This window comes from Canis aureus, chromosome 28 (genome assembly GCF_053574225.1).
Source record: "Canis aureus isolate CA01 chromosome 28, VMU_Caureus_v.1.0, whole genome shotgun sequence".
NCBI lineage: Eukaryota > Metazoa > Chordata > Mammalia > Carnivora > Canidae > Canis > Canis aureus.
Window position 1 is genome coordinate 35,769,465 of NC_135638.1, and position 17,269 is coordinate 35,786,733.

Genomic DNA, 17,269 nt, shown 5'->3' on the forward strand with positions numbered 1-17,269 from the left:
AATACCTTGAAAGATACCAAGGAGGAGGCATAAGGCAAGGTATCTTAGGACCCAAGGACTGATATGACAATCTGTTTCCTGGTTTGTCTTTTTGCCTGATGCATCTAGACTGGTACTAGAGAAGCCAACAACCCAGAAACACCAATGGGAGCAGATTTAAAAAATGCTCCAACAGAAGCCAGCTCTCTCTAGCAAAAGTCCAGGAAAGGGGCAACCCTAGCAATGCAGAAACAATAGCTGCCAACCACAACCACACACCATGAGGGACAAAAAAACCTCCAACTGCCTTAGAAAGTCTTGACTTCTATCCCTTCCCAGCTTCAGTGTGGTATCCCTCCCTTTCCCATGCTGAGATGACATCAAGGAAGACCAATTAGGGACCCAGCACTTCCATCCCCAACTGGCAGTAAGGGATCCATACTGCTCCCCTCCTTGCAATGTCAGAGGAAGTGTCAGAAGGAATCCAAAAAAAAGCCAAAGTTTTCACCACCATTCTGGAGTAGTGAGGCCATTTCACCCTCCAGGGTCAGTGAGACCACACAGGAAACCTGAAATTCACCTCCACTCAGAAGTAATGAGGTTTCCCTTCCGCAGGGTGTCAAATGAGGCAATAGGGAACCTGGACTTCTATCTATACTTGTCAGTAAACAGAGGGTACTCCATTATGTCAAAGGAGATCTGCTAAAACACAAGTTTTATACAAGATCCACAATCTCATAACATAATACCCAAAATAAGATGAAAAAAAAAATTTCACCATACCAAGAACCAGGAAAATCTGAACTTGACTGAAAAAATACAGTCAACAGGATGGCTGGGTGCCTCAGTGGTTGAGCGCCTGCCTTTGGCCCAGGATGTGATTCTGTAGTCTAAGGATCGAGTCCCACGTCGGGCTCCCTGCATGGAGCTTGCTTCTCCCTCTGCCTGTGTTTCTGCCTCTTTGTCTCTCATGAATAAATAAATAAAATATTTTTTTAAAAAAGTGGAAATCCTAGAACTGAAAATATATAATAACTAAAATTTAAGAGCCCAATGGATAGTCTCAACAGCACAATAAAGAAGACAGAAGAAGAAAAAAAAAAAAAGAAGACAGAAGAAAGCATCAGTAAACTTGAAGATAAAACAATAGAAATTACCCAATCTGAACAAAAAATAGAAAATAGATTTTTTGAAAAATAAACAGAACCTTAGGGAACTCTAGGACTTTAACAAAATAGCTAACATTTGGGTCACCTGAGTTGCAAAAGGAAAAGAGAAAGAAAGTGGAGCTGAAAAAATATTCCCATAAATAATGGCTGAAAAATTCCCAAATTTTGTAAAACATAACTGCAGATTCAAGAAGCTGATTAAACCCCAAAGGCAATAAACTCAAAGACATTTACACCAAGATAATTCATTATCAAACTTAGAAAACTGAAGACAAAAATTTTTGCAAAGAGAAATGACACATTATCTGTTAAGAGAAAAACAATTTGAATAACAACAGATTTCTCATCAGAAACCAGAGAGGTCAAAAGGAAACTACAACTGTTTTTCAAGTGCTAAAATAAAAGAGCTGTCAGCTAGAGTTCTAATCCAGTGACAATATCCTTGAGGAATGAAAAGTAACCAAGATGTGCTCACAGGAAGGAAAGCTAAGAGAATTTATCATCAGCAGACTTACTTTAAAAGAATTAATAAAGGAAGCTATCTAATAGAAGGGAAATGATAAAAGAAGGAATATTGGAATATTAGGAAGGAAGAAAGAGCAACAGAGTACTGGGTGTTATCCTATATGTTGGCAAATTGAACTCCAATAAAAAAAATATTTAAAAGAGAAAGATCAAAAATATGAATAAATATAGTAGATTTTCCTTCTCTTGAATCCTTAAGTGATTTTTGACAGTTGAAGCAAAAAGTATACTATTGCCTTATATAATTCTCAATGTATGGAGAGGAAATATTAAAACAATTATAAATGGGGGAAGTTAAATGTAGCTTTCTACATTCAAACTGGTAAAATGTCTACATCAGTAAACTGATATATGTATAATGTAATACCTAAAGCAACCACTAACATACATAGAGAGATATGCTCAAAAATAATATATATAAATCAAAATGGAACTCTAAAAACTATTCAAGTATCCTACAAGAAGGCATGAAAGAGAAAATAGAAAAATGAAAAAACAGAATGGAAAATTAAAAAATAATATGGCATACCTAACCACTAAGATACCAAAAATTACATTAAATGGAAATGACTCACATACTGTATGATTTCATTTACATAAAATTATTGAAATGGTAAAGTTATAGAGATGGAGAATAGATTGATGGTTGTCAGGAGTAGAGATGGTATGGAGAAGTTGTTGCTGTTACCATAAAAGGGTAGCCCAAGGGAGATCTTTGTGGGAATTGAATAATCCTGTGTCTTAATTGTGATGATGGTTATACCTGTAATAAAATGACATATAACTATATATACACATTTCAGTCAACCCAGAAAGACACTTTGACCCCATTTACAGTTATTTCTCACTTCCACCCATAGCTCAAAGCAGCCAGTAATCTTTCTGTCTTCATAGATTTGCCTATTCTTGACATTTCATATAAACAGAATCATACAACATGGAGCCTTTTGTGTCTGGTTTCACTTATTTAGCATAATGTTTTTGAGGTTCGGTGATGTTTGAGCATATATCAGTACAACATTCCTTTGTATTCTAGTGTATGAACATACCATATATTTTTTTCCATTCACCAATTAGGGGACTTTTGGGTTTTATGACTAATGCTATTAGGGAAGTGGTCACAACAGTTTTCAGTGTGTCCATACAAGACAACAGGCAGAGCCCTTCACCTGGAAATAATTGCTAATGAGAAATACATGGGAACTAAATGGTGGGAAACCAGAATTCCCAGTGCTATAAGCAGACTCATGTCCCCATTTGTAAAACCTACAGAGTAGAACTGAACAGATACCAAGTTCCATGAATAGTATCTGTTTATCAACTCATCTAGCAGGGCTATAACAATGATAAAATGTATTGATTACTTATTTTGTGCCTGGCACCATGTTTAATTCCTTAAATAAATTATTTAATCCTCACGACAGCTCTATGAGGTATGTACTATTATTATCCCTGTTTTCCAGGTAGGAATACTGGGGTTGAGAAAGAAATAGTAATTTACCAAAAGACGGACAGTAAATAGTACAGCCTCTTAACCACCCTGCAGTAATGTTCTCCATTAAATGTTAAAACCTATCTGTGTGGAGGATCAAAAAATACCAGGCTAAGGAGTTTTGATTCTATTTTCTAGAACATGGAAATGCACTGAAGATTTTTGATCAGGGAAGTGACATCATCAGAACTGCACATTTCCCTGACGTTGCTAAGTCAGATAATTTGGAGGGAAGAGACTGTGATGACAGACCAGTGAGGTGGCTCTAAATATAGTTAAATCAAGAGTTCCTGAGAGCCTGACTTAGAGTAATGAAAATAGGAATTGAAAGGAAGGAAATTATTCCCCCCAAAATTTCAGAGGTAGACCCAAAATAACATAACAATAGGTTAATTGTGGAGGACAAGGAGATAGGTAATTTATTTAATCCTTTAAATGAATAATCTTTTGTAACTAAAGAATCCAGCACTGAGCACCATTCAGAAAAACTTGCATGAAGCAGGAAGAGCAAAAATGACGAGTTGGCTCTTACTAAGTGCTTGTGGTGGCCTTGCTTAAAGGAGCCACTCATATTTTTAAGCCTAGCAAAATTATAGTGTCATTAACAACAATTCTCACAAGAGGAGAGAATGCTAAGTCAGGAATTGCATGAATCCGTTCCATTTTAACATACTTACTAAGGTCATAGAAAGACATCCAGGTGGTGATGTTCAAAAAGCAGTTATTAATGATTGGAGATTAGGAGACAGAGGTCAGAATAAGCAAGAGATTTTAGAAGCATTCAAGTCCAGGATGTAGCCTGTGTCTTGGAATTGCTGAAAGAATTGTGATAAAAGAAGATTACTGCTCATGTAATGAAATGAGCAAACTTTAGAAATTATATATTTATAGTTGTGATATGGATATATTTAGAAATTATATATTTATAGTTGTGATATCTTGTCCTATAATGGACAAGATAATCTAGGTCATGTTAAGATAACAGAAAGATCCCAAATCACAGTGGAATTTCACATTTCCATTAGTGGCTGATCAGACGAAACTGATCTAAATGTACTCTAAATTAAAATTCAAATGATTCTGATTTAAATGTTTTGAAGTCTATTACAGTCTTATGGAGAAATAGTATTATTGAAGTAGAATCCTACATATCCCAAGAATTTAAGCTGTACTAAATTAAAATTTATCATCCCAAGAATTTAAGCTATTCTAAATTAAAATTTATCATTTGACAAAACTTATTTTTTAATTCAGGACAAATTATTAAGTTATAATCACTTGGTCAGAACTGAATGAAAAAAAAAATGGGCTTCTCTAAAAAATTTGCTTGTCGGAACACCTGGGTGGCTCAGTGGTTGGTCATCTGCCTTCAGCTCAGGGCATGATTCTGGGGTCCTGGAATTGAGTCCCACATTGGGTTCCCTTCATGGAGCCTGCTGCTCCCTCTGCCTATGTCTCTGCCTTTCTCTCACTCTCTCTGTGTCTCTCATGAATAAATAAATAAAATCTTTAAAAAAAAATTTGCTTGTCAGAGATAAATCACCTCTTCCATAAAGTCTTTAAGAGTGTTCAAAATATTGTTAAGGAATATATTTTATTTCCCATAAAAAGGAACAACTTCAGCATGAGTGAAAGAAAATGCAGTTATCCTCAAAATATGCATAACCAAGCTATGTTTAAGAGATGAATCAGTACACAAAATTATTCCTAAATACCTTGGCAGAACAATAAAGCAGTTTCTGCTTAAAATAATCAGGTAAGTAGACCCGAGGTTTATAATTTTCTCTCTCAATTGATAAGCAGTTCTTGGGATTTCAAATCAATTATTGGAAGCTGCCAGTGAAAAAGAGTGATTTGGTGTAAACTCCCCTGGTGCATTCTTAGCACCCTGCCACAGGAAGATATTTAGGTGCTTGAAGATTCCAATTTGCTATGAAACAATGACCCTGAAAAGTTTCAATCCATCCATGTGATCAGACTGTTAATTTTAAATGTTCAGAAGATCCTTATTGCTTAGAGGACACGGACATTTTTGAATAAAAGTACAATATGCAGAAGGATGTATTTAAGAGAGAAATAGGTTATTTTCTTAAGTGAGAAAAATACCTTGAAATTCTTTTAGACTGACTTGACATTTTTACCTTATGAAAAAAGGCATTTAGATATTGTCTCCAAATCGCAATTTTATTTTAATCCTTAGCACCAAATGCTATTATCAAGAACTTTCCTTTCCTATTAGAGAATATTTTTTAAAATCTCGAGCATGGTCTTTTTAACTCATTCTAAAAATGGAAATTTTTTAATTCAGTTTAAATTCCTAGTACACGTATCTTTAATGAACCACTTCCATAATGTTTAGTGTCTCTAGTGGCCCTTGATTTGTCTTAGAATTCTCTATTTCTGTTCTTTCCATCCTAGCACCCCTAATGAAATGAATGAATGTATAATCATAGACTGGAGTTTTAATCAAAGTTTGAAATTTAACTCTTAATTTTGCCTGAAAAACATCATGTCAAATTTATCTGTGTCTATACATGTCAAATTTATCTGTATCTATACTGTTTTATTGTAAAAATGGTTCAAATTACTTTTCATCAAATAAATTGAGATATATCATAATTGTCCCCCACAGTTTTCAAAATGTCCCTCTAAGCACACCAGAAGAGAATGTTTCTAACAAAAAGTGGAACATTTGTAAAGGTAAAGAAAAGAAGCAAGAGGGTGATGCTGCGAGTCCCTGCATGATCCAACACAATCTGGATGCCAACAGTGAGGTCCTATAAAGTATAGGCTCAGCCTCCCCAGTCTCAGACCAACAAGGGCCAAGGCTGACTGTCCATGGTCCTATCTGCTCTAGGGAGCCCTGGGACACCTGCATGCCCCTGAACTTCAGCCTTCCCTGTACTCTCTGCCCTGTAGACCAGTCTGTGTTTCAATCTGCTATTCTTGATCCATGCTCCATTTCTCATGTTCCACTTCTCAAAGACTCCACTTCTCAAAAAGGTTTATGCTTTACTTCCCCAAAAGACTGCCACAAGCACCCCATTGATTGGACTGAGCTAGCCCAGGCCTGCTTCAACCTGGTCAGACTCTGCCTGTTAAGAGTTCTACCAATGAGACTGTAGACTAAAGACAAGTTCAAAGTGAATAGTAACTGCCCTACCCCTTTCAACAAAACAGCAAGGAGGCCATCCTTTATTGAGAGCCTTCCCTGTATCTCACCTATTCCCTTCACAGTGAAGCCTCCTGCCTTTGCCCCATGAGCCCTGCAGTCTGTCACTCTGCATATAGTGGGTATGACAGCATGTACCAGATGGCCACAAGATTAGCTGGATTTGTGAGTGATTACCATTTAAGTTGCTGATGGGGAGAGGTAAACAGACAGCTAATGCAAGGAGCTGAATCCCAGGCTGAGAGATTGAGATTTACAAGAAAACTAATACAGATTTTTGAGAAGAAAAAAAGGACAAAAATGGCATTAAAGATGATACACTAGTAGCAGAATGTAATATAGACAGAGGATGGGAAAGACTAGAAAGAAATACAGCATGAAAACAGATCTGTAACAAACAAATCTTTAATAATTGGTCTGAATAAAATGGTAGTTCTGTAATGGAAACAAAAGATAAGATATATTTTAAAGAAAGAATCTCCCAATATTGCCACTCAATGAATTTTCCAAACACTGTTCTAAACACTGGAGAGAAAATGTATGAAGCAGGAACCATCTGATCTTCAGGAACCATCTCTATAAAGAGGATGATTAAGAATGTGAGGGGTATTGGTCATCACTTTATTCAACACACATTCTCTAGCTTCCTCCTTTTGTGCCTTCCTCAGAGAGATTAGATACTCACCTCCTAGTCTCTCAAGTTGGTAATCTAGGTGATCTTATTTAGGCTAAGACAGTGTAAGGGAAGATCTAAAGGGGTACTTCTAAACACTTTTCCTTTTTTTATAAAAGAAACAAACGCAGCTAGTGCCACCCCTTCCTGCCTGGAACATGAAAGCAATACATGGAGCTAGCAGGAGGCAACAGTGTGAAAAAAGAAGATAGAAGAATCCTTATAGCTGTATGAGCAGCTGGGCCAACCTGACAACCACCTAATTCTTGCTGTTACATGAGAAAAATTAACTTCATTCCTGATACCAACTGCTGGAAGAGAACTCTTTGTGGCAAAGCAACCAAATCTGACCCTGGAGGATTACAAAGAAAAGGAGTCTTTTAAAGAATATTGAGTAGGTCACAGGATCTATGAGAGGTCTAAAGAATGAGGTTCAAACTTAAGATTCCAGAAACAACATATAAAACCTTTCATAGAACTGGCCTAATGTTGGGGATCCCTGGGTGGCTCAGCGGCTCAGCACCTGCCTTTGGCCCAGGGCATGATCCTGGGGTTCTGGGATCGAGTCCTGCGTCAGGCTCCCGGCATGGAGCCTGCTTCTCCCTCTGCCTGTGTCTCTGCCTCTCTCTCTCTTTCTCTAAGTCTATCATAAATAAATAAATTAAAAAAAAAAAAAAAGAACTGGCCTAATGAGAGGCACCTGGGTGGCTCAGTCAGTTAAGCATCTGCCTTTGGCTCAGGTCATAATCTTGGAGTCCTGGGATCAAGCCCAATATCGGGCTCCCTGCTCAGCAAGAAGCCTGCTTCTCCCTCTCCCTTTGCAGCCCCCCCTTTCTCCTCCCCTTCCCTCCCCTCATGCATTAACGCTCTCTCTCGCTCTCTCTCTTGCTCTCTCTCTCTCCCTCTCTCTCTTGGTCTCTCTCTCTCTCTTTCTCTAAGAACTGGCCTGATGAAGAAATCACCTGCCTGCCACAGAGCCTGAATTGCCACAGCTTACATTCTTGCTGCTTTTCTACTAGGAGCACAACTATCCTGCAAATAAAACCAACCTAGGACAGTCACCTTTGCTGTCACTCTAACCAAAAAAATAAATTTCACAGGGAACCTGCTGGTCTACCTTGTTCACTTCCAACCTGTACAAGTGCCTGTGCCTTAAAGGGGGGAAAATGAAAAGAAACTATGTAGCTTGTTAGGTTCCACAGAAAGAAAGAATCTTTGCCCTATGAAGAGCCATAAAGTGGGTAATCTCCCAGATTCAAAAAGGGATTCAGATGCTAATAGGCTCGGATGCATTGCAAGTATACACTGTCTGGTGGGTTGTTTGCAAAAATGCTTACCAGCATGTATTCCTTCCCTATAGCCACACCCCATTACAATGTAATCTGTAAATCAAAAGGTGGTGTCTACTACCCACCCCTTGAATTTGGGCAGCTTTGATCAATAGAATGAGGCAGAAGTGACATTATCCCAACATCAAAACCTCAAGAGAACAGTTATACTCTGTTCTCCTGAGAATTCTATTATCCACTATATGAATAAACCTGGGCTGGCCTGCTAGATAATGAGAGAAACCTAGTCCAGGTGCTCTAGGCACCCCAGCCAACAGGCAACCAGCCCTCAGAAGCAGAGCCACCTACCTAACCATAGATGCATGAGTAAGCCCAGTCTAACCCAGAAGATCACTCACTTGAGCCCAGTCCAGCTGGCTCACCCAAAGATTTGTAAGTTCAGTAAGTGGCCATTTTAGCCACTAGCTTTGGGGTGATTATCTATGTAATGCAAAGCTAAAATAAGAAAAAAGAAGAAAATTATTAAATAAGATACTTTCAGGTGTAGAAGTGATTTGGAAAAGATAAAATAGGTTAATTTAGTAGAAGGTGATAAGGGTCACTCAATTTCTCAGGGAAGTCCTCTCTAAGAAGGGGACATTTAAGATGAAACTTAAATCTGAAGGACAAGAAAATACTATTCAAAGATATAGAAGAAATGTATTCCAAACAGAAAGGACAGCAAGTGCAAAGGCCCTGAGACAGAAATGAGGCTAATATGGCTGGAAAATATAAACAAAGTAGACAGTAAAGAAAGGTGACATCAGAGGAATAGAAAGAGATCAGATTGTTTACGTCTAGACCATGGTAAAGAGTTTGGAGTTTATTTACTAAGTAATCTTATTTACATTTTAGAGAATTCACTCTGGTTACTATGAGATGGATGTTAGAATTGCTGTAGAGTCTGAAGCCTTGTCAGGTAGTTACTACAGTAGTGATGGGAAGTCTTTGTACCTTCTGCTCAATTTTGTCATGAATCTTAAACTACTCTAAAAAATGAAGTCTACTTTTTAAGATTGGGGGAAAATGAAAGAATGGATCTTTAAGAGATCAGTAGGAGAAGGAGAAAGAGAAGCAGGCAGGGAGAAAGTCAACAGCACCTGACACTTAATGCCAAGCCCAGCCTCCAGAGTCATTGGGCCTCCGTAGGAAGCAGTGTTGTGGAATGGAAACAGTGGGGACTTCAGAATCATGCAGACCTGGAACTGGATCTAAAGGCTACCACATTTAACTGTGCACTACGGTGAATTACATACCCCTCTGAGCCTCCCTATCTTCTATAAAATAGAAATAAAAATAACTATGTCATAGGCTGCTGTCACAGTTCAATGAGTAGCATGTGAAAAATGCCTAGCCAAGTCCTTTTTAAATGGTAGACTTTTGAGAAATGTTTATTTAATTCCCTTACATTTTACTTCTCAGATGGAAGATCCAGTATCTGAATAAAAACTAAACACCAAGGGACATTGAAATCAAAGTAGACCTATGTTAGAGCTATTATAAAGTCGGCAACCTTCTTTCTTCCTGTAAATCTCACTTGATAGCCTGTCCCCCCGGTACTGTCAGTTACCTACACCTACAGGCTGTGACACTGACTTGAGACCTAACATTATAAAACTTCGGACTAAGCTGAAATGTCAGTTTGTGTCCTTTTCTGTCACCAAAGCCCATTATCCAGTTCCTTCTTGGGTCCTGCCTCCTGCCATTGTGAGATCCTAACACTGCAGCTACTTTCCTAAACTCCAGCCCAACTACTTGCTCTAATCTCCCGAAAGTGCTTCCTGTACCAGTCTGGATTCTGAGCCCACCCAGCTCTGAACCACAGTGCCATGATTAATGTTCTCTGGGTCCCTCTCAGTCCCATACTGGTCTCTCCTAATGCTTCTCCATTCTTGTATTTGCTTTTTCACACCCAACTTCCCACCATATGCTCAGAACCAATTGCACTCCTCTGTGACAGCCCATCCTGAAAGTCATGTCCACTGCAGATGCATTGTTTCTGGAAGAATGCTTCTTTAATCTTTACAGCACAAAGTATTCAGCATTGAATACTTTGGCTTTCCATCCCAGGGAATAATTTAAACTAAAAGATGCTCCATAATCTGCAGCTATATTCACAGCATAAAGTTACAAGCTGATCTGCCAATAGATATTAAATTCCTTATCAAAGGTGGATTAACTCTACTCTAAATGTAATTCAAAAATAGCAATGGCCATAACGCAACATGATGGGGACAGCTTTGCTTTGTAGGAGGAGAAGTTTGCAAGACAGGATTTAAAATGGACTAAACTTAACAGTATGAAATGGCATTTTTGCTGTAATTTTAAGCTTTGTAAGTAGAATTTATAAATGTATCTGAGGAGGAAAAAAAAAACCCTGAGAAGGCTAAAGAAAAAAAATACATTTGAAAATACAAAAAAGAAAGAGATCTTTCCATGGAGTCACAGAAATTAGAAATGGAAAACGTCCTTAGGCCAGCTTGTTCATTTCCCTGCCAGCATAGCTCACTCTCAAGGTTTGTCTAGTCTAATTTTAGATGACCTAAGAGTTTTGGCTTCAGGCACTTCATTTGGAAAACTATTCCACTAACAAACTTCCATAAGTTGTCTCCCCTTCCAGTTCTTCAGCCTAAATTTCCAACCTTCCAGGAGGTTCCAAAGGCTTTCCTTCCCTGGCTGCGCCATCTAGATAAAGTACTAGAAAGAGAATTTCTTCTTTCTTGTCAGGTCTACCTTTAAAATACCTGAGAAAGGTAAGAATGAGACCTCATCAAAACCAGGATCGGCATTCTCTAAAGATCCCTGTGCTAGAACAGGAGAACTCAAGTACTGGTTTCCCTGTTTTCATTATTACAAATCATACCAGAGGCTTAAGTATGTCTAAGTTACATTTTGCTTCCCACTGTCCAAATAGTTCATTGAAACATATAATAAACCCTATCAACTATTAAATGGCTAACACATACCAGTCATTAAGCTTTATATGAATTGGTTTATATGAATTGACTCTGACCTTACAACCATCCCTGCATGCACAGCAGTTAGTCCTCTCATTCTGCATACAAGGAAACTGAGACTTGTCTTGGGTCCCGTGGCCATTTAAACACACATTGGAGCCAATATTTCAGTTACCATCTGGCTCAAACCATTGCTTTTTCTGCAGCCCTCTGCTGTTACTGCTGCACCATTGTCAGAGAATATTAACAGCTGGTCTTGGGCTCTCCAAGTCTAAACAGAATCCAAGCAGAATGTGAAGATAAGAATGAAGCAGAACACTGCACTTCTCAGGAGATAGCCTGCCTCTAAGACTTCTGGAGACAGGCTCAGAGAGAAGTAGGTAAACATTGTAGGTCCATGTGTGCAGACCAATTTTAAGGAAGGGGTAAGTGAATGGAGTTAACTTGTTGGAACAAGGAACCTAGATTCAGAGGCTATGGGAATACCAGAGTATGGAGTGGCATCTAAAGTTCCCAGCTTCCCTAACTGGGGAGTGAGCAAGATCAAGGAGCAGCAGTTCCCGATACTTAGCAACCACACTTACATTGCTGATCATTCCATGGGGCTTCAGGATCCTGGATCTATCCAAGGCTTTGAATCAGAATCTGAACAGACTTATGGGACTGGGAAGCTGACCCAAACCCTAAGAGGAATAGTAGGATTCATTCCTGCAGCTGACTCAATAATCCCAAACACCCCAGATTAACAAAGAATGAAGATATGCCACGAGTCACCAAAGCCTTCCATAACCAAAGTGACAAGGGAGGAGCACATCTGCCCAAGAAGGTGAGTCAATAACATTTCCCTGCTCTTGGACCTTCAGAATTAGTCCTACATTTCAAATTATTGAATCTTTATGGGTAAAACCTGCTGACTAGACTCAACATTAGTTTTCTTAGTTTTCTCCTTCATTTGGAGGGAAACGTTGAGAATAATCAAAGAAGCCTGACTGTAACTACTGATTTGCAGCTGTGTGTCTACTGAGATAACACAAGTGGAAATCTGGACACTTCAAGCCCCTGACTTCACTTTCCTAGACAAAAGCTATGTTGATTAGATTGGCAGTTCTTGAAACAACACACCAACACAGCTCTTCAAACTTGCTGCAGATTTTGAATTAGAACTCTCATTAACTATATATCCAACCTTCAGAATAAAACATGGGAACAAAGAAAATTGGAAAGTTAATTAAAAATCTGTTTATTTGGGGAAATTATTTCATTTCCCTCACTTTTCAAGGGACAATAAATCTCTTCTAAGAAGCACATGAGCAGACATGAGTTGGAATCTCAGCCCTGTGGCTTATAGCATGTAAAACTTGTGTTGAGACATTTAACTTTGCTGGACTATTTGGTCGGCTGAAAAATGTCTACACTAATACCACACTCACAGTTTGCTGTGAGAATCAAAGGAGGTAATTTGCTTAGCACAGTGTCTCATGCTTAACAAATGCTAGAGTCCTTCGATTCATTAGGCAAAAGAACAGAGCAGCTCGTTTTGTGAAGCCATAACATAAGATACTTTTATTTGAAAGGAACCACAGTATCCTGGGACCCTTGTTAGAAATTTAAAAATACTTCACTTCCAGAGCAAAAATCCAAGGTAAAAGAAATGAAAACCAGAATTAGTTTTCTAAACTTTCAACTAATTTTTGTCAACTAATACTCTTTAAGAAAATATTTGATTCCTCTGAGCCATTTTTCACTCTGTATTTAGAAAATATTTCAATGCTTCCAACTTTTCCTTTCTGAAAATGTCTACCAACTTTCTCATCAATGGAATTTATCCAAGTCTGAGGTTATCAATGTACCATGTGAAAAGCCAATGGAGTACACTGACAAAAGTGCATAGTTTGACAATGGACACAACCTGGATTTGAGCCCCACCTCTGTGCTTTCCAGCTATGTGTCCTGAATAATTATACAGTCTAAGTCTCTACCACCTCATATACCATATGGTTATCATCATATCTATCTTATAGCTTTATTTTGAGGATTTATGAGATAAAATAGCATAACACTGAATAAGAAGAAATCATGTTAGCCTTAAGTAAGCAATTCATAACACATAGGACTGCTCCATAACATACTTACTATGTAAGAAGGAAATATGAAGTGCATAAATACTGTTTTATATCTGCTAAACTAAACTAGATAAAGCTATCAGAATTATAGCCATGATTGAAACAGAGATCTTATTATGAATATTGTTTTCATTATTAGATTCTAAAAGAGTACAGCAACTATAAGAGACAAAATGATGCTGGGCCATGAATCTCCTCAGGGTAATAAAATTCTATAGATTGACAAACATGCACACAGAAACACACATATATGAGTGCATGTAAAACTGGTGAACTATGATGAGCTCTGGGGATTGTACTCATGTCATTTTCCTGGTTTTGATATTGTACTCTAGCTATTTAAGATTTAAATGTTAAGTAACATTTAAGATGTTACTATTGGAGCACACTGGGAGAAGGGGACTTCTTTCTACTATTTTTGTAATTTTCTATGAATCTTTAATTATTTCAGATTAAAAGTTTTTAAAAAGGAAATGTGAGTTTAATAATACATTATTTGTTATTTTGCGTAAGCGAAAAAGTACTTATTTATATAAGGAAAACCACATAGACCATAAACTTGGAATGCAGATTCATTATTTCTAGCATTTATCTTTTAGTCACTCAAGGACAGTAACATTTTCTCCCTAACGTGGAAGTCATGTATGAAGGACTGACATTTTTTACACCAAAAATAAGCAGTTTTTCCCCATAACTCTGATAGTTTTCTTTTATTTAAAGTTTTCGTTTCATATTTAAAATTGTAGAATAGTAGATAGAGCAACTACAGCATTATAAAGAAATCTAAAACATATTCTGATTGATGAATGTAATCAAGACTGGATTTCAGAAGTGGCTATCAAATTTAGCTTTTGGCTATTGATAACACTGTCCACACCTAGGATTGCCTCACCACCTTATTCCTGTTGGCCAGAGCTGTAGGGACTCTTATCTAGGAACAAAGTCCATGAATTTCCGGACCCAAAGTGGAAAGAGATTAACTCTTGTTCTCAAATAAGTCACTTCCCCATGTTTTTACTTCCAGACTTTTAACATTTTCCCTGCAGTTTTGGATAGGACCAGACCTGTTGCATGTCTGTGACAAAGGTGATTTATTACATTCAGATTCAGTCAAAATGGGAACCCGCAGGTTGGAATCTCTTCCTTGTGACCTATATGACATCATTTTTTTTAATTTAGCTGACAATGATTCTGCTAATATCTAATATACTTTTGAAGAATGTCTTTAATGCATGAGAAGAGGACCAATGTAAATTAAATTGTCATTAAGTAACACGAGAGAAGTACAAATATACACTTCTGTGGCTGCTAATAAAGTTAAGTGAGCAGATGTTGCAAGGCTGATTATCAGCATTAATCAGTGGTAAGAGTCTAATGTATTCACTCATTTTACTTTTTTCCTTAGGACACATAAATAGCACATAGGCTGGGACCTCTCTAAGGCAGGAAAGAGTGATGGAGAAAATAGTGTCTTCCTTCTCCCTGCTTTTACCCTCGGGTGAAAAAGAACTCCTCTCCCACCAGTTAATCGTAATGCTATGGATTTGGACATTATCTATGCTTCCAGTGATCAAGTACCCTGCTGTTTCCAGACATCTCTATAGCTTTTCTGCATTTCAGTAGCTTTGTTATGTCAAGGAACAACTAATCGAGGACCCTTAAATTCCAAGTCATCATAAGACCATCGTCATGAAGTGAAGGAATTGCTTTTGCAGAATTCCTGAGTCATTACGCATTCACTTCTTCAATTCATCTAAAGTTGGATGACTCATTGGCTGAGGACAAGGTCCATAGCCCAGATGTAAGAAAGTTCTGATTCATTTTGAGCCAAACTGATCCACAAAATGTCCTCTCTTTTATCTAAGTTCTGTACTTGACAGCAAGGGGATGTTCAATGTAAATTGTGGAAATGTCCCCCAAAGTGGCCTTTGATGGGGAACCACTGGATGGGGGTAGCTGTTGCTTCAAATTCTAGGCAGGAGGGCAAGCACTAAACACAAAGGAGGCCTGAAAATAAGTGAGAGGGCCCAAACATCTGGTTGGAGTTTTTTGTTTTGTTTTGTTTTGTTTTGTTTTGTTTTAATTTATGATAGAGAGAGAGAGAGAGAGAGAGAGAGAGAGACAGGCAGAGGGAGAAGCAGGCTCCGTGCACCAGGAGCCTGATGTGGGATTCGATCCCAGGTCTCCAGGATGGCACCCTGGGCCAAAGGCAGGTGCCAAACCGCTGTGCCACCCAGGGATCCCTGGTTGGAGTTTTGAGCAAATTTCTAGTTCCTGGCTGAGCCAGCCTGGACTGCAAAATCATGAGAAATAATAAATTATTGTTTCAAGTCAGTTCAATTTTAATTCAGTTTGGAGTGGTTTGTTATGCAGCAATAGATAACTGAAATATGGACATACATTCAGAGTTTCAAATAAAACTTCATAGACTAACTAAAGCCCATTTCCAGGCTTCTTAAAGAACCACAAGACAGAATTTGAAATCTTTGGACTAGAACATTCCCAGGCCCCAGTTTTATAAACCTTGGGCTGCTTTTCAAATATTTGTCCTAAGTTATGATACTCTACAGTAGTGTCTTCTTCTGCCTATACAGTAGCACCACTTTTATGCTTCTCCCACACCATTCCCTTGGAATGCCATCTCCCACCTGAATTTCCTCTTTTTTTTTTTTTAATTTTTTTTTTAAATTTTTATTTATTCATGATAGTTACAGAGAGAGAGAGAGGCAGAGACACAGGCAGAGGGAGAAGCAGGCTCCATGCACCGGGAGCCCGATGTGGGATTCGATCCCGGGTCTCCAGGATCGCGCCCTGGGCCAAAGGCAGGCGCCAAACCGCTGCGCCACCCAGGGATCCCTGAATTTCCTCTTATCAAAACCCTAACCATCCTTCAGGCCCATCCTTGTGCCCCTTCCTCAAATAGGTCTTTCCTGATCTTCTCCCCAGTGATAGAGCCCACCACTGTAGTGGTCATACTTGGAGTGGGGTTCGAAATGGCTTTTGCATACCAGGATCTCTTCTTTCTCAGGCTCCCATTAGCATTATTTCATAATTTCTCATGGCACTCTTATGGTCTCTTTTATCATAATGATGTGTGTACTTTTTTCCTCCTAAAAGTACTCTGAGGAACTGTTTCCCTCACCTCTGCCTGCCCATTAGTGTGTGCTTCCGGTCCTCCTCCTAACTCCACCAGCACTGTCCTGGCGTAGCTGAATGATGCCATAGGAATCCATGTCAGAACAAGGCCTTTGTAGTAATCTGATTCTCACTCCTGCAAAGCTGTGTACAAAATCAAGACCCTGTTAATAGGACTCCAGAGTATTTGGAAAGAGCTCAGGGCTTGAGTCAAATAGTCCTGCTCCATGCATGAAAACTGAGTATACTATTTCCTAACTGGATGAACCTGAGCAGACTATTGAACTTCTTCCGTATTATTTTTTTTTCATGTGTAAATTGGAGTTGTTCTGATCTCATAAAGTTGTTTTGCTTTAAATATTATGTATGCTCAACATCTAACCTGGCCACTGATACCTAACACAGAATATAAAATGTTGGAATAAAATACTTTGATGATTGACTTATTGTTATGTTGCTGCAAATCAACTCTGCCTCATTGTAATGTTGTTGAGGGGACTTTTTTTTTGGCAAAAAGTAAGGTTCTGAAATCAGATACTATTTAAATGTAAATTGTAGCATTCTAAATTTGAGGGAAAGACTACTGTATTGAGAGTTTGTCTCCCTGGCTTCATATCAAAATCTATACTCCTTTCAAACATTAGAACTAAATTAATGAATCAATTCGCTTTCTCCCGAGGTTATTTTTAGTCGCAATTTTAAATGAGACAAAACAC

The 17,269-nt window shown here is 38.3% G+C and overlaps 1 long non-coding RNA gene across 2 annotated transcripts in view; it reads left to right on the plus strand.

The window, feature by feature from the left end:
• Nucleotides 1-16,967, plus strand: part of LOC144300643 (uncharacterized) — a 35,035-nt gene extending 18,068 nt beyond the window's left edge. The window contains exon 3 of one of the 2 annotated variants that reach the window (XR_013367415.1): nt 14,824-16,967. This is a non-coding gene — a long non-coding RNA (uncharacterized LOC144300643). Of the gene's footprint in view, nt 1-7,949; nt 8,107-14,823 lie in introns of those variants that run through there. The other variant, XR_013367416.1, reaches the window with a different exon arrangement.
• The last annotated feature ends 302 nt before the right edge of the window (nt 16,968-17,269 follow it).